Here is an 18635-nt window from a genome sequence, read left to right on the forward strand (position 1 = left end):
CCGCGACTCTTCAAAGCGGCTGCGTGCTGGCCTGTCTCGGGGCTTGTTGCTAGGTGCCCTTGAGGCGGCTGCGACTCTTGGTGACCATACGTGTAACAGCGTGGAGTGTTGTCCTGCGCTGTTTTCTTGACTGCTGTTACGCTCCAGTTTTGGCCGTTGGGTCAGTTGGCCTCATTGGGGTTTCCTTTGTTGTCACTGACCCTCTGCTTTACCAACCAGGATGTCTTTTTCTAGCGACTGGTCTTTCCTGATGATGTGTGATGTAAGCAAGTCGAAGTCTTGTCATCCTCGCTTCTAAAGAGCATTCTGGTTGCATTTCTTCTAAGGTTGATTTGTTTGTTCCTCTGGCAGTTCACGTTATAGTCAGTGTTTTCGCCAACCCCACAATTCGAACATGTTCAGGTACTTACTCCCGTCTCAAAGTTGGACCTGCAGTTCTAGGGATGGGCTGCTGTGGACGGCAGGAGAAACTGTCCTAAGGAGGAAAAACAGAAAGTGAGGAGAAATCACTGTTTGATGTCCAAGTGGACATGTGTACCCCGTGGAAGAGATATCGGACTAGAAGGCTAGGGTAAAGAATAGGAGCGAAATGTACGTGTATCTGGATGAGCGTGGGAACATGGGTGAAGGTGCCTCTGTGGAGATGAATAAACAGGAGATAAGGAGCAAGGGGCTAAGCCTCAGGGGTCGCCCCACTTGGGGAGCAGGAAGAAGGATAATCACCAAGAGAGGACACTGAACTTGTCAGCCTAGCTGATCGTCCCCATGCATGGTGGTCATGGAGGGCACAGACTGGAAGATGACAGGGACAGACTGGGAACCCGAGGTTGCTCGAGGTTGGAGATACCACAGAAGAGCCTCAAAATGGCTGCCGAAAGAAGGCAAGGGGCGCCCCATGGAAGCAGGAGACTCACGGCAACCCCGTGTGTCAGAGCAGAGCTGTGGTCCGTGCAACCCCGTGTGTCAGAGCAGAGCTGTGGTCCGTGCAACCCCGTGTGTCAGAGCAGAGCTGTGGTCCGTGAGGTTTTCAATGTCTGATTTTTCAAAGTAGATTGCCAGTCCTTTCTTCTGAGACACCTCTGGGTGGACTCGAACTGCCAACTTTTTTTTGTTGTTTCGCAGCACACACACACATATACATATAAATGTGCATGTATATATGTGGGTATGTATGTACATGTGTGTGTAAAATATGCTAAAGTTCACCAATTTTAAGTATATATGTCTTCTTTACATGAAGATAATTTTTCTTCTTTTTTCCTGTTAATCTTTGCAGAAGCAGCCTGCCACGTCTTTCTTCCATGAAGTGGCTGGTGGGTTCAAACTGCCGACCTTTGGGTTAGCAGCCAAGCTCTTTAACTACTGCACCACCAGGGCTTCTCAAAGATTACAGCCTTGGGAGCCCTATGGGTCAGTTCTACTCTGTCTCTATAGAGTCACTGTGAGCTGGGATCGACTCCTGGCACACAGCAACAACATGTGTTTCACAGGCAATTATCAACTGGGTAACAGTTGTGGGCAGCCACACTTTTGGGGTTAAATCTCTGACCTTGGAGGCTGAGCCAGAGTTTGACCCTCCAGCCTGTTTTGACCACTGGACAGTGGGATGGAGTGTGGCCACATGGGCCTCCTGGGGCAGCCCACGTGGCATGTGGACCACTGCAGCCCCAGGGGCTTCAGCATGTCATATCCTACCCATAAACTCCATGTCTCGGGTACAGGGTCTTCTCAGTTGCTTCCTTGGCAGGTAGGATTACTTGCCCCAGCCGGGATGCCTTTCTGCGCACATGCTCCAATCCCTGGGTGCTCTCCCTGGGTAGGTGAGTCACACCAGCTTTCTGGCTGCAGGGAAGAGGGGGCACCTGGCCAGCGGGTGTGAGGTTAGCTGAACCTGCTGCAGCGGACTCGAAGCAGCACCGGGAGCCGAGACGCTGACGTAGATGGAAAAGCACTCAGAAATGGATTGGTTGGCCTTCGAGGGCCCTTTCACCCTACCTGGAACTTGCTTTTCCTTTTCCCTCCTGCTTTTTGAGGGGTGCAGCCACAGGGAGATTTTCAAAGTCCCTGGGCAAGTCTTTGCCATCAGCAGCCCCTTCCTCAGGCAGGATTCCGCACAGCCCAGGCAGCTGTCTGCCCCAGGTCTTCTCTCCATCTGGCCAGTGAAAAGCTAACTCTACCTGCTGGTTACGATTCTCTTTGGACAAGTCTGCCCAGGGTTGTGTCCCTCCAGTCGACTCACGTGGGACAGCCTGACCACCAGCCTCTGGTGTGGATTCCCAATATTATTGTCCACTGTGTGATACCGGGTAGTGGATAGTTTCAGGACTTCTTTCCCGAAACCCGGGGGCTGCTTGGCCCACTTGTGTCCACCCCTCTGCAGGGCGTCTCTGCACGGCTTCCCTTGCTATAACGTGGACATGGAGCCACATTGATTCAGGGAGCGAGACAGATGTTATCCTCCCCAGTGGTGTAATGAGAGGTCGCGGTTAGCTGGGGACCTGTAGGCAGACGTGACATTGTCCTCCACACCGTGCCTGCGCCTCAGGTGATCCTGCTGAATTATACATGGCAGAGGCTTTCTGCAGCACTGTTTTCCACTGGAGCACAAAGCACTCTGTTCCATGAGGGATTTTACAAAGCAAATCTTCCAGAAACTGCGGAGCTGCAGGAGAGCAGGTTGCCTTCCAACCTGTAGTGCTCACTGGGGTGCGAGTTTAAAACAAACCAGAGGCAGACACATCACGGTTTTAACTTTCTATTTGAATGTTATTTCCTTGAACAGAGAAAATTGCTAAACAGTTTAAATATGAAATCCGTTAGGTTTTTGAAACAAAGAAAGGCAAGACGGAACAAAGAAAAGTCACAAGTGACAAATTTAACTCCTCTCTGATCAGATAAGAATCTGCTGTAAGCTCCACCAAAATGACTTAATTAATGACTGAAACTGCTAGCTTCGTGATTCGGCATCTTTCTCTTCTCCTTGTGTTTTCTGCATTCTTATTTTATTCAAGTTATATTGCCTCATTTCCCCACAATTAAAAAAAAAATCCCCTCTTTAAAGTGATTGAAAGACCATCTTACACAGAGTAGACCCTAAAAGCTATTTCTGAGATGAGTAAATGACAAACATCCATGTTGAAGTCCTCACGTGGATCGAACGTGGGGACTGCCAACTGCCTATTCTTAGGATGGAGCAAATCTTCAGGAGCAGTTTGAAAACAAATGGAAATACTTGACTACAGTGGAAGAGAGAAGGTAGGTTGGGTAAGTGAGCATTAGATTTAAGTAGTTAGTTACGGTATTTAGGATTCTCCAGGCAGTGACCCTATTAAAACCAGTTGAAACAGGTTGTTGTTGAGTCAGGTCTCATGCCTGGAGACCCCATGTATGTCAGACGAGAACTGTGCTCTGTAGGGTTTTCAGTGGCTGATTTTTTTGGAAGTAGATCACCAGGACTTTCTTTCCAAGGCACCTCTGGGTGAATTTGAACCGCCAGCCTTTTGGTCAGCAGCCAAGTGTGTTAGCTGTCCCACCCAGGGTCTCCGATGAAAACAGCCCCATTTTGTGTATAAGCCTGCACTTGAAGCTTTTTCGTGAACATTTGTTGCATCTCAAGACCTGGCAATCAATTGGTAGCATTTATGTTTGGACAATGAGTACGGAAGACCGAAGAACTGATGCCATTGAATTATGGAATTCACCTTTGGTACGTGTGAGGAGTTTATGTAAGTGTGTAAGCTGGACACACTGCGTATGTTGTTCGTTCATCTAATAAATACCTGCTGTGCCTCACAGACGGGCCTACAGTAAGTCTCGCACTCTGCCGGCGCTTCCTAGTGGGTTGAAGCTTTGGATGTTTGCTGTCTGTCTTCCCACAAAGTTCTAACCCCTCTGAATATCACAGCAGATATTTTTTCTCTGCCCATTTGACAGGTGGTGACAAAGAAGGAGGACTCTTCCAGCGCCTGGAATGCATGCCTTCACCGCGGGGCCTCCCTGTCTCTGGCGCACGTCCGCAGAGGTCAGTTGGCTCCTGCTGGGTGTTTGTGTAATCCAGGGCCTGCAGGCTCTCTGGAGCAGGGCTCTGTAGAGAAAGGACACAGCCACGACGGTCGGGGCCCTCGGGTTGAACTTGACCAGCATTGGCTGCCGTTGCGTTGGTGTGACTCGCGATACCCACGCGTGTCAGAGGGGAGCTGTGCTCTAGGATTTTCAATGGCTGATTTTTGGGAAGGAGATCACCAGGCCTTTCTTCTGAGGCACCTCGGGTAACCTTTCGGTTAGCAGCCGAGCACGTTAAATGTTTGAGCCACCCAGGGAATGTGTGTTGAATTTAATACTCCCAAACACCTTACAGAGGTTTGAAGCCTTACAGTAAACGAACTCCCAATTCAAGAGGAAACTGGCAAAATGGCACCCCCAAAGCACAGTGCTAACCTTGTCAGGAGCTGCTCACCTGACACGGCCTGCTGCACTAGTCAGGAGCCTGTTGCCAAAAAGCCAGCACTCAGAAGGGACCCTCTGCCCAGCCAAGGCTGTCGTTCCTAAATAAACCAAGGAGAGGGCATGCTTTAACAGGGTCTGCAGAGCAGCAGGTATATGGCCTTTCTCATATCTGTGGACTTTCTCATGTACGTGGCCTTTCTCATATCTGTGGCCTTTCTCATACACGTGGCCTTTCTCATATACGTGGCCTTTCTCATATCTGTGGCCTTTCTCATATCTGTGGCCTTTCTCATATACGTGGCCTTTCTCATATCTGTGGCCTTTCTTATGTATGTGACCTTTCTCATACACGTGGCCTTTCTCATATCTGTGGCCTTTCTCATACACGTGGCCCTTCTCATGTACATGGCCTTGCTCATACACTTGACCTTTCTCATACACGTGACCTTTCTCATATCTGTGGACTTTCTCATACATGTGGCCTTTCTCATATCTGTGGCCTTTCTCATACATGTGGCCTTTCTCATATCTGTGCCCTTTTCATACACGTGGCCTATCTCATATACGTGGCCTTTCTCATGTGTGACCTTTCTCATATACGTGGCTTTTCTCATGTACGTGACCTTTCTCATACACGTGACCTTTCTCATATCTGTGGCCTTTCTCATACACATGGCCTTTCTCATATCTGTGGCCTTTCTCATATACGTGGCCTTTCTCATATATGTGGCATTTCTCATATATGTGGCCTTTCTCATATACGTGGCCTTTCTTATACACGTGACCTTTCTCATATACGTGGCCTTTCTGGCCTTGGGTTTATAATTCTGCCAAGAATAATTGGTTGGGCCACAGCCTGCCACGTGGTTGGACTATTTTATGCACCTTGCAGGGATTGGTCAGTAGATTATGCAAATAAGGTATGGAAAACCACACAATAGGATTGAGTGACTTACTTACGTAAGCAGCCAGCCTACAGAGGTTTTCAGAGAGACACTCAGAGACAGAGAGAGAAGGAGCTGTAACACTGAAGACAGCAAGAAACAGCGTGATACAGCGGGAAGCAGCCAAGAGACAGCAGAGCTTGGCAGCAGTAGGCCCGAGGGGGCCCTGGCCGCACAGGAGGCCAGAGAGAAGGGCCTGCCTTTAGGCACTCCTGAGAAGGAGCGGGGCACTGTCTTGTTTGCACGCTGTCCTGACTGAATGCCGAGAAGGAGCTGGATGCTGCCTTGCTTGTAAGCTGCCCTGACTGAATGCCGAGAAGGAGCTGGGCGCTGCCTTGGTTGTAAGCTGTCCTAACTGAATGCCGAGAAGGAATTAGGCACTGTCTTGGTTGTAAGCTGTCCTGACTGAATGCCGAGAAGGAGCTAGGCACTACCTTGGTTGTAAGCTGTCCTGATTGAAGAACTATACCCTGTCTTCCAAGTTGTATCCAATTGTTTTCAAGTTGTTCTGAGCTGAGTTATAACCTGTTACTTCCCCAATAAACCACTTAGCTGCAAGTTCAGTTTGTGAGTTCCATGAGATGTTGCAGTGAACTGCCAAAGCCAAGGGCAGGAGGAAGAGTCTGAGGGGCGGGAGCAGCTGGAGTGGAGATGATGGCGTGAAACAGCAGCTTGGAGAAGTTGGAAGTCTGGGACATCTTTAACCTTCACCTACAGGAACCAGCTGGGTGCTGATTCTTACTGAAGAAGCTATTTGTTCAGGGTCGCTTCCTGAAGAGCTCTAAGTACTAGAACTAACTGCCTAAGCCTAACCCACAAATCAGCAGGTAACTGATTCAATGCCTAAACCATGGGTTCTCAACTAGGGCTGATTCTGCCCCTCAGGGGCTGTTTGGTGATGTCTGGAGACGTTTTGTGTGTTAACACTGGGTAGGGGGTTGCCACTGGCATCTTGCGGGTGGAGAGCAGGGATGCTGCTAAATATCCTACAATGCACAGGGCAGCCCCCACAACAAAGAATTGTCTGACCCAAGATGTCAATAGTGCTAAGGCTGAGAAACCTCGAACCTTTGTTTTGGCTTAAAAAGACCAAAATAATGTAAAAAAAAAAAAAAGAAACATTAAAAACCAAACATAATCCATGAAGATAACACAAATTGTTATTGAATTATTGTTCAGTCTCAAGAACGATTAGTTTATTCTTCACCATGACCCTATTACAGGAGCAGGGGCAGCTTACCCAGCGCGGGAGGTACACAAGGGCCCATGGTAAGCAGAGTAGGGCCGAGCTTAATTGTGCTTCCTTACTGATCTGTACAGCACAGTTTCAAAGATGAAGTGAAACCCATGCGAAGCCGTGCACCACGGGTTAGTACGTAAGCACAAGTAAGGCTGTGTGTACCTTGCTCACTGGGTAATCTGCCCCGGGGGAAAGTGTTAAAGGAGAAAGTTAAGACAGAGAAAATCAGGACGCAATGCGTATTACTTTGCAGTCTTTTCCATCACACAGGGCCCTCTACTGGCCCCAGGAAGGCAGGGCCAGGCTTCCTCACTAGCACAGCTCTGGGGCCGCTCCTAGTGCGTCGTTGGCACCATTTACCTTGTGGGGTGGAATTCCTTGGTGGGGTCTGTTACAAGTCAGGGTAAGTATCATGACTAACCAACCAAAAAACCAAACCCATTGTCATCGAGTCAATTCTAACTCACAGCAACCCTATAGGACAGAGTAGAACTGGCCCATATGGTTTCCAAGGAGCAGCTGGTAGATTTGAACTATAGACCTTTTGGTTAGCAGCTATAGCTCTTAACCACTATGCCACCAGGCTTTCCAGTATTATGACTAGTAATCTAGAAATGCTTGAATCCTACCCAGCCTCCCAGCCTATTCACCACCCTCCCTTCCCAGCCAAGTAGTTCTGGAAGAATAAGGTGCCACGTATTAAGTGCCACATCACTAATAGCTGTGGCGGTGCCCAGAACTCCCTACGCAGTTCTGACTGGAGCTGGAGTGGAGTGACGGGTTAGCCACAGGCTGAGCCTGGTCTCTGCCCACCCCATAAGCCTAGTGCAGCTCTGGGGACTTTGTGGCCTTGGGTAAGCTCATGATCCCATGCTTGAGGGTAAGGACTGGATGACAGCACTCAGGTGACTGGGCAGAGAGGGCACGGCTTATCTGTGTTCCTCCTGGGGACAGGAAGCAGGAAGCACATAGGACTTCCCATCACTGGGCTGGCCCTTTTTACATAGAGACCACCCCCTGTCAGAGCCATGGCTTCATTCATGCCCACCTTCTGCTCTCTGGGGCAGGGGAAGGAGGAGCAAGGAGAGGATGGAGAGGGTCAGGCAAAGGCCATGAAGGTTTGTCCAGAGGCTTGTGTGCAGTGACTTGTGGAGCAAACTTAACCGCATTTCCGAATGTTCAGAAGCTTCTCACCTGAAATCCACATGGCTCATCGTCATGTCCCAGGATCGACAGTCTCTGCAGTCAGTACACAGGGCTGGAGGGAGTGCCTGCCAGTGCCCTCTGATAGCAGCACCAGTGGAATGTCTGCACACATGGGTGAGGAAGCCTGGAAGTACTCAGTAGGGTGTCTTAAGTGCAGCTTCAAAGAGGCCTGGCTAAAATGTGGCTGACGTGTCCCAGATAAGTTTCAGCCTGAGCAACAATCTGAAAACAAAAACAGAAAACCATTTTCCTCCTCCTCTGCGGGGACTGTCCATGTAGAATTAAACTGTCCTCAGAGGGTGGCTGAGCGTGCTTGGCAGTTTGTGATGTTAGGCCTGGTGGGAGTCCGAGTGTCCACTCTAGGGCTGACGGCCGTGGAGGCTGCACCATGGAGCCCACAGGGCATCCTCTTCCTGGACTGTCCCGGTGCTCTCAGCACCCCCATCACTCCTTCAAAAGCCCTTTCTTTAGTGTCTGACCTATAGTTAAAAAAAAAAAAAAAGTTGCCCTGGAGTTGACACCATGTGTGTCAAGTAGAACTGTGCTCCACAGGGCTTTCAATGGCTGACTTTTCTGAAGTAGATCACCAAGCCTTTCTTCTGAGGGGTCTCTGGGCAGACTCAAACCTCCAAACTTTCTATTAGCAGCTGAGTGCATTAACTCTTTGTACCACCCAGTGTTCAGTTAAAAAAGAAAACAAACTATTAATTACTACTCTACAAAACCCTTAGTTCAGAGGCGGAGCCAAGATGGCGGAATAGACAGGTGCTTCCATTGAGCCCTCTTTACAACAAAGACCCGAAAAAACAAGTGAAAGGAGTATATTTGTGACAAGCTGGGAGCCCTGAGCATCAAAGGCAAGCTTAGACAACAAACTGAGGGGCAGGGGGAGGAAGAAGCCGTTCAGAAGTGGAGAGGAGTTACCGGACCTGAATCGCAGGGAGCCCTCAGGCACCATTCCCGGAGCAGCAGAGGTGGTGGGCTGGTCCTAGCGTTCGACCACAGTTCCCTCAGGGAGAAGCAGCCAGCCACACAGCCTACTCACACCTCCGGAACCTGAGAATGGCGCTCTAGGCAAAAGCTAAGTACTTGGGTATATTTTACCGCACCCCCCCACCCCCAAGCCAGCTGCAGTGGCTGAATCCCTGGGCCTGAGATAGACCCTGGTGAGCACCTAGAGCCATCCTCCTGGCCTTGGGGAAGGAAAAAATTTGCAACTGGGGGGAAAAGATAATTTGCTAGCTCCATTAACCGGGGAAGCTCAGGATAGAAGCGGCTCCTGTCCAGGCATAAACCGTTCGTGGACCTTGAGCACCTTTCCCTTCTGCACGGACCTGTGTGGGCCTATTTCAGGAGAATAGGCCCTTGTTGGCAAACTCCAACCATTTCAGCTGTGCGGTGGAGAGGTGGGTGTTTGACATTTGACATTGCTTTGCCTATTAAACAAGGTCCTCACCTACCCACATCAGGGACCTAAGGACTGGTAGCTCCACTCAGGTCACTCAGCCACCCACTATAGGAGTCCAGAGATAACTGGTACCTCCCAGTCCTTACAACCAAAAACTTTGGGTGCCCATGGTCCCTCTGCAGAACCCACCCACCAGCACACTCCAGGGAACAGAGGCGCGTTTTCCTCAGAGACACTTGGGGGTCAGTTCTCAGCCCCCTGCCTTGTTCAGAGCGTGACCCCCTGCTGCAATCAGATACCCGTATATGTGCCAATCACCCCTGCCCCTCTAAGACTGTAGGACAGAGCCTGTACCACACATTTGATATCAGCTACCTGGAAACCTGAGCTGAATTCATACAAGAAAGCTGAATGGGCTCCTAGACTGATATACCTGATAACAGTTCTAGCCAGCTGGGGATAGGACACCAGAGCTCCAAAGGTGAAAATAATCAAACTAGCTCACTCAAGCAACCCATAGGGGTATACCAAAACAAAACAAAGCAAGCAGCTACTACACAGTAAGCAAACATAACCTAATACAATAACTTATAGATGGCTCGGAGACAACAGTCAATATCAAGTCACATAAAGAAACAGACCATGATCATCTCAACAGGCTCTCAAAACAAAGAATCCGGGAATCTTCTAGATGAAACTCCATTCCTGGAATTAACCAGATGCAGAATATAAAAGCTTAATATACAGAACCCTTCAAGACATCAGGAAGGAAATGAGGCAATATGCAGAACAAGCCAAGGAACACACAGATAAAACAATTGAAGAAACTAGAAAGATTATTCAGGAACATAATGAAAAGTTTAATAAGCTGGAAAAATCCATAGACAGACAGCAATCAGAAATTCAGAAGATTAACAATAAAATTACAGAATTAGATAACTCAATAGAAAGTCAGAGGAGCACAATTGAGCAAGTAGCAGCCAGAACTTCTGAACTTGAAGATAAATCACTTGGCACTAATATATTTGAAGAAAAATCAGATAAAAGAATTAAAAAAAATGAAGAAAGCTTAAGAATCATGTAGAACTCTATCAAGAGAAATAACCTACGAGTGATTGGAGTACCAGAACAGGGAGGGATAACAGAAAATACGGAGAAAATTGTTGAAGATTGTTGGCAGAAAACTTCCCTGATATTGTGAAAGATGAGAAGATATCTATCCAAGATGCTCATTGAACTCCACATAAGGTAGATCTTAAAAGAAAGTCACAAAGACATATTATAATCAAGCTTGCCAAAACCAAAGATAAAGAGAGAATTATAAGAGCAGCGAGAGATAAATGAAAAGTCACCTACAAAGGAGAGCCAATAAGAATAAGCTTGGACTACTTGGCAGAAACCACGCAGGCAAGAAGGCAATGGGATGACATATTTAAAAAATTGAAAGAAAATAATTGCCTGCCAAGAATCATATATCCATCAAAACTGTCTCTTAAAACATTTCCAGATAAACACAAGTTGAGGGAATTAGTGAAAACCAAACCAAAACTACAAAAAATACTAAAGGGAGTTCTTTGGTTAGAAAATCAATAATATCAGGTATCAACCCAAGACTAGAACACTGGGCAGAGCAACCAGAAGTCAACCCAGACAGGGAAATCCGAAAAAAACAAAGCAAAATTAAAAAAAAAAAAAAAAAGAAGCCCAACACAGGGTAACGGCGATGTTATTATATAAAAGAAGACCACATTAAAATAATAAAGAGGGACTAAGAAATGTAATCACACACCTTCCATATGGAGAGGAAGATACGGCGATACGAAGAAATAACAGTTAGTTTTAAATTTAGAAAAATAGGGGTAAATAATAAGGTAACCACAAAGGAGACAAACTATCCTACTCATCAAAATAAAATATAAGGGAAAAATACAGACTCAGCAGAAACAAAATCAACAACAACAAATATGAGGAAAGGACAATATACAAAGAAAATCTACTCAGCACATAAAATCAAGTGGGAAAAAGAAATTGTCAACACACAAAAAAGACATCAAAATGATAGCACTAAATTCCTACCTATCCATAATTATCCTGAATGTAAATGGGCTAAATGCACCAATAAAGAGACAGTGGCAGAATGGATTAAAAAACAAGATCCGTCTATATGCTGCCTACAAGGGACACACCTTAGACTTAGAGACACAAACAAACTAAAACTCAAAGGATGGAAAAAAATATATCAAGCAAAAAACAATCAAAAAAGAGCAGGAGTGGCAATATTAATTTCTGACAAAATAGACTTTAAAGTTTAATCCATCAGAAAGGGTAAGGAAGGACACTACATAATGATTTAAGGGACAATACACCAAGAAGATATAACCGTATTAAATATTTATGTACCCAATGACAGGGCTGCAAGATACATAAAACAAACCCTGTCAGCATTGAAAAGTGAGATAGACAGCTCCACAATAATAGTAGGAGACTTCAACACACCACTTTCAGTGAAGGACAGGATATCCAGAAAGAAGCTCAATAAAGACACAGAAGATCTAAACGCTACAATCAACCAACTTGACCTCGTAGACATATACAGAGCACTCCACCCAACAGCAACCAACTATACTTTCTTTTCTAGTGCACATGGAACATTCTCTACAATAGACCACGTATTAGGTCATAAAGCAAGCCTTAGCAGAATCCAAAATACTAAAATATTACAAAGCATCTTCTTTGACCATAAGGCCATAAAAGTGGAAATCAATAACAGGAAAAGCAGGGAAAAGAAATTAAACACTTGGAAACTGAACAATACCCTGCTCAAAAAAGACTGGATTCTAGAAGACATTAAAGATGAAATAAAGAAATTCATAGACTCCAATGAGAATGAAAACACTTCCTATCAGAACCTTTGGGACACAGCAAAAGCGGTGCTCAGAGGCCAATTTATATCAATAAATGCACACATCCAAAGGAAAGAAAGGGCCAAAATCAAAGAATTATCCCTACAACTTGAACAAATAGAAAGAGAGCAACAAAAGAACAACACAGGCACCAGAAGAAAACAATAAAAATCAGAGCTGAACTAAATGAAATAGAAAACAGAAAAACAATTGAAAGAATTAACAAGACCAAAAGCTGTTTTTTGAAAAAAATCAACAAAATTGATAAAGCACTGGCCTAACTGACGAAAGAAAAACAGGAGAGGAAGCAAATAACCCAAATAAGAAATGAGATGGGCGATATTACAACAGACCCAACTGAAATTAAAAGAATCATATCAGATTACTATGAAAAACTGTACTCAAGCAAATTTGAAAACTTAGAAGAAATGGATGAATTCCTAGAAACACACTACCTACCTAAACTAACACAAACAGAGGTAGAACAATTGAATAGACCCATAACAAAAGAAGAGATTGAAAAGGTAATAAAAAAACTCCCAACAAAAAAAAGCCCAGCTCCAGAAGGCTTCACTGCAGAGTTCTACCAAACTTTCAGAGAAGAGTTAACACCACTACGGCTAAAGGTATTTCAGAGCATAGAAAGGACGGAATACTACCAAACTGATTCTATGAAGCCACCATATCCCTGATACCAAAACCAGGTAAAGACACCACAAGAAAAGAAAATTATAGACCTATATCCCTCATGAATGTAGATGCAAAAATCCTCAACAAAATTCTAGCCAATAGAATTCAACAACATATCAAAAAAATAATTCACCATGACCAAGTGGGATTCATACCAGGTATGCAGGGATGGTTCAACATTAGACAAACAATTAATATAATCCACCACATAAATAAAACAAAAGACAAGAATCACATGATTTTGAATCACATGATTTTATCAATTGATGCAGAAAAGGCATTTGACAAAGTTCAACACTCATTCATGATAAAAACTCTCAGCAAAATAGGAATAGAAGGGAAATTTCTCAACATAATAAAGGACATTTATACAAAGCCAACAGCCAACATCACCCTAAATGGAGAGAGCCTGAAAACATTCCCATTGAGATTGGGAACCAGACAAGGATGCCCTTTATCACCACTCTTATTCAACATTGTGCTGGAAGTCGTAGCCAGAGCAATTAGGCTAGATAAAGAAATAAAGGGCATTCAGATTGGCAAGGAAGAAGTAAAAGTATCTCTATTTGCAGATGACATGATCTTATACACAGAAAACCCTAAGGAATCCTCCAGAAAACTACTGAAACTAATAGAAGAGTTCAGCAGAGTATCGGGATACAAGATAAACATACGAAAATCAGTTGGATTCCTCCACACCAACAAAAAGAACATCTAAGAGGAAATCACCAAATCAATGCCATTTACAGGAGCCCTCAGGAAGATAAAATACTTAGGAATAAATCTTACCAGAGATGTAAAAGACTTATACAAAGAAAATTACAGTACACTTCTGCAAGAAACCAAAGAGACATAAGTGGAAGAACATACCATACTCGTGGGTAGGAAGACTTAATATTATAAAAATGTCTATTCTACCAAAAGCGATCTATACATTTAATGCAATTCCGATCCAAATCCCAAGGACATTCGTTAATGAGATGGAGAAACAAATCACCAGTTTCATATGGAAGGGAAAGAGGCCCCGGATAAATAAGGCATTACTGAAAAAGAAGAACAAAGTGGGAGGCCTCGCTCTACCTGATTTTAGAACCTACTATATCGCCACAGTAGTCAAAACAGCCTGGGACTGGTACAACAACAGGTACATGGAGCAATGGAACAGAATTGAGAATCCAGACAAAAATCCATCCACATATGAGCAGTTGATGTTTGACAAAGGCTCCAAAACAGTGAAATGGGGAAAAGACAGTCTTTTTAACAAATGGTGCTGGCATAGCTGGATATCTACCTGCCAAAAAATGAAACAAGACCCATCCCTCACTCCATGCACAAAAACTAACTGAAAATGAATCAAAGACCTAAATATAAAATCTAAAACGATAAAGATCATGGAAGAAAAATAGGACAACGTTAGGAGCCTTAATACATGGCATAAACAGTATACAAAACATTATAAAGAATGTAGAAGAAAAACTAGATAACTGGGAGCTCCTAAAAATCAAACACCTATGCTCATCCAAAAAAAAAAAAAAAAAAGACTTCACCAAAAGAGTAAAAAGACTACCTACAGACTGGGAAAAAGTTTTTAGCTATGACATTTCTGATCAGCGCCTGATCTCTAAAATCTACATGATACTGCAAAAACTCAACTGCAAAAAGACAAATAACCCAATTAAAAAATGGGCAAAAGATATGAATAGACAGTTCACTAAAGAAGACATTCAGGTAGCTAACAGATATGTGAGGAAATGTTCACGATCATTAGCCATTAGAGAAATGCAGATCAAAACTACAATGAGATTCCATCTCACTCCGACAAGGCTGGCATTAATCCAAAAAACACAAAATAATAAATGTTGGAGAGGCTGTGTAGAGACTGGAACACTGCTACACTGCTGGTGGGAATGTAAAATGGTACAACTACTTTGGAAATCGATTTGGCACTTCTTTAAAAAGCTAGAAATAGAACTACCATACGATCCAGCAATCCCACTCCTTGGAATATATCCTATAGAAATAAGAGCCTTTACACGAACAGATATATGCACACCCATGTTTACTGCAGCACTGTTTATAATAGCAAAAAGATGGAGGCAACCAAGGTGCCCATCAATGGATGAATGGATAAATAAATTATGGTATATTCACACAATGGAATACTATGCATCAATAAAGAACAGTGAGGAATCTGTGAAACATTTCATAACATGGAGGAACCTGGAAGGCATTATGCTGAGTGAAATTAGTCAGTTGCAAAGTATAAATATTGTATAAGACCACTATTATAAGAACTTGAGAAATAGTTTAAACTGAAAAGAAAACATTCTTTCGTGGTTATGATGGGGGGAGGGAGGAAGGGTGGAGGAGGGGCATTCACTAATTAAATAGTAGGTAGGAACTACTTTAGGTGAAGGGGAAGTCAGCACACAATACAGGGGAGGTCAGCACAATTGGACTAAACCAAAAGCAAAGCAGTTTCCTGAATAAACTGAATGCTTCCAAGGCCAGCGTAGCAGGGGCAGGGGTCTGGGGACCAGGGTTTCAGGGAACATCTAAGTCAATTGGCATAATAAAATCTATTAAGAAAACATTCTGCATCCCACTTTGAAGAGTGGCGTCTGGGGTCTTAAACTCTAGCAAGCAGCCATCTAAGATGCATCGGTTGGTCTCAACCCACCTGGATCAAAGGAGAATGAAGAACACCAAGGACACAAGGCGATAACAAGCCCAAGAGACAGAAAGAGCTACGTGAACCAGTGACTACATCATCCTGAGACCAGAAGAACTAGATGGTGCCCGGGTACAACCGATGACTGCCCTGACAGGGAACACAACAGAGAATCCCTGAGGAAGTAGGAGAGCAGTGGGATGCAGACCCCATATTCTCAAAAGTGCAGACTTGATGGTCTGACTGAGACTGGAAGGACCCTGGTGGTCATGGCCCCCAGACCTTCTGTTGGCCCAGGACAGGGACCATTCCTGAAGCCAACTCTTCAGACATGGATTGGACTGGACAATGGGTTGGAGAGGGATGCTGGTGAGGAGTGAGCTTCTTGGATCAGGTGGACACTTGAGACTATGTTGGCATCTCCTGCCTGGAGGGGAAATGAGAGCATGGAGGGGGTTAGAAGCTGGTGAAATAGACATGAAAAGAGAGAGTGGAGGGAGAGAGCGGGCTGTCTCATTAGGGGGAGAGTAATTGGGAGTGTGTAGCAAGGTGTATATGGGTTTTGTGTGAGAGACTGACTTGATTTGTAAACTTTCACTTAAAGCACAAAAAGAAGTATTTTAAAAAAAAGAAAAAACAAAACAAAAGAAAAAAAAAACCCTTAGTTCACATAACCCAAGTGGGATATTTAGACCCTTGTTCCTGAAGAGGAGGAAAAGAGGAAGGCTGAATGGTTTAGTGTCAGCGCATGAAGCCTCCACACCAAGGATTCGATGTTGCCGTAGTGCAAATAAAATCCACATGGATTCAGTGCCTTTTACTGACAAATGACCACGGTAGCTAAAATGGTCATTTCCAGAAAATTTGTATCAGATCCAATATCTGATGAAGAGGATTTGACTGTATAAACAGAAGAAAAATAATAAGAATTAGTACGCTGACAGCATTTAGAAATCCCAGGAATATTCTGAAATAGAGAAATCCATCGATAATGAGGAGGTCTGCAGAGAGACAGCACTGGCCTTAACAATAAGCATGCGCCAAGCATGCATGACCTAGGAAAAATTAATCAACGTTTCATCACATACAGATAGCACGCTGCCCTTCCCGAAGGGGTCTCCAGGGGATAGGAGAAGGGGTGGAGGAGCCCATCCGTCTTTGGTGACGGGGCCCAGATGTTGCCTTTGGAGACTTCTGAGGAAGCACAAAGAAGTAAAGGAAGGATCGGTGTGTCACAGACAGACCTTGGTGTCGCCCCAGATGAAAATAAACTCAGAATCCAGCTGTTATCATTAGGAACAAATGGGCAGGAGGCTTCTGGCGTCAGTATCCGTTTGTCACCTGAGGACTTGGGAAAAACATGTTTGGAATAAAATGTTAACCAGTCCCTAATGGTTTCTGTAGTGGGATGTAGCCATTACAATGATAAATTGTTAGTTTTCTGTGATGTTAGTTTTTATCTTGCCCTGGAAATAGCAGTTCTGAAACCTGGTGCTGTCTGACCCCCAAAGCGTGTACCAGTTCCTAAAGAAACAAAGCAAAAAAAAAAAAAAAGAGAGAGAGGGAGAAGTAAACTTAAATTATTAAGTAAACTTAAACTTAAATTATTAAGTAAATTGCATCTACTATTCTCCAGCTCCATGCAGAATTGTCTCTTGGTTTTCTCTTTCTCGAAGCTCCTATGTACTTCTCATTATGCCACAGGAAGTCTCTTTTCTGGCTCTTAGTAAAGCAACTAACAATTGAGAATGTTCATGTTAAGAGCAGATTGTGATTATAATTAGAATATGTAATAGTGTGGATTTCTGCCCATCGGGGGCTTAGTTTTAGTTTCTTCTTGAGAATGTATTTTTTTCCCAACAAGACTTGGTTAGGAACGGTGTGATCACGTGCGTTACTAAACGTTTTCTCTGTATTTTACCTACTGGTGCTTGTTCCCATATTTTGCATGTCGTCAGCATTTTCCTCCCAATTGTTAGTAGGACTGTTCTTTATTCAGATTCTATTCACCTTGATTTGGTTTTAGGAAATACTAGAATACACTCACCGCCTCCTCGGAAGACTTAACTGCCCCAACTTGAACCAGAAGTCGTGTGTGAATTTAGGTTTCTGAAGTCCACTTACACTTGACTGCAGAAGGCACACAAAACCCTGAATCCTCTCAGCTGAAGGGCACACTTGGGGTGGAACCAGAAGTCATAAATCAGCACATTTTATTCTTGGAATAATGGGCTTCACCCACGTTCTGCTGCAGCCGCTGGATGTGCAGGTCCAGGGGGGTGAATTGGGGGAGCGTGAAAACCAGAGGTCCCATGTCGGCTGTGGCAACCTGGGTGCCTTCTTTTCCCACTGCCACCATCTGCTGGTGTGGGACAAGCTTCCGAGGAGTCCCAGTGTGGCCCTGGGCAGGCGGTCAGAGGGAGGGAGGGAGCCCTGGTACCACTGTCCCTGCTGGTGACCTCTGCCTTCCTCTAGCACCATGTACGTATGTGTGGTGGAAGGGGGCAAGAGGTCTAGTGAGGCAAGAAGGGGCAGTCTCCCAACATCTTGGAGGCCCTGAAGTTGGGGAAGAGAAAGGGATGTCTGCGGCTTATTTTCTCTGCCCAGGTCACATGGCTGAAATTCAGACCTTTTGGTTCCTGTGAGCCAGTGTTGCAACTCGGATGAAGATGACCATTTCAGTGAGCACACGATGGCCAGGAGAGGCCTGTGGGAATGCTCACATGCTCTGAAGGAATTGGTGGACCCCAAGGACATTCCGGTCTCTACTGCTGGAGCCTGGAACAATGGGGACGTACCCTCTGAAGTCCAGAGGATGGCAGCACATGAGGATAAAAGAAAGGACTGTCTTCTTACTGGAGAGTGATAAGGCCACAGGCAAAGTGGATGTCGAAGGGCGGGGTCTAGTGGGTGGAGTCCATTTTAAGTACCAGCATGAGAGCACTCTGCACCAACATAAATGATGGCTCTTAAAAAAAAAAAAAAAAAAAAGAAGCAGCAGCAGAAGAAATTTGACTGAACTTGAAGCATTGAAGCGTGCAAACGCTTGGGAGAGTGTACAGCGTTGCCAGATTGGGTTTTTACCTTTGTACCTTATCAGCAGATAGACACAGAAAAAGAGAAAGTG

The 18635-nt window shown here is 44.8% G+C and overlaps 1 long non-coding RNA gene across 2 annotated transcripts in view; it reads left to right on the top strand.

Annotated features, from left to right (window-relative positions):
- LOC126060334 (uncharacterized) overlaps positions 1-18635 on the top strand; it is a 97973-nt gene that overhangs the window by 67642 nt on the left and 11696 nt on the right. For both annotated transcript variants that reach the window (XR_007513569.1, XR_007513570.1), the window contains exon 6: positions 3934-4021. This is a non-coding gene — a long non-coding RNA (uncharacterized LOC126060334). The remainder of the gene's footprint in view (positions 1-3933; positions 4022-18635) is intronic.

The sequence above is a fragment of the Elephas maximus genome, chromosome 17, assembly GCF_024166365.1.
Source record: "Elephas maximus indicus isolate mEleMax1 chromosome 17, mEleMax1 primary haplotype, whole genome shotgun sequence".
NCBI lineage: Eukaryota > Metazoa > Chordata > Mammalia > Proboscidea > Elephantidae > Elephas > Elephas maximus.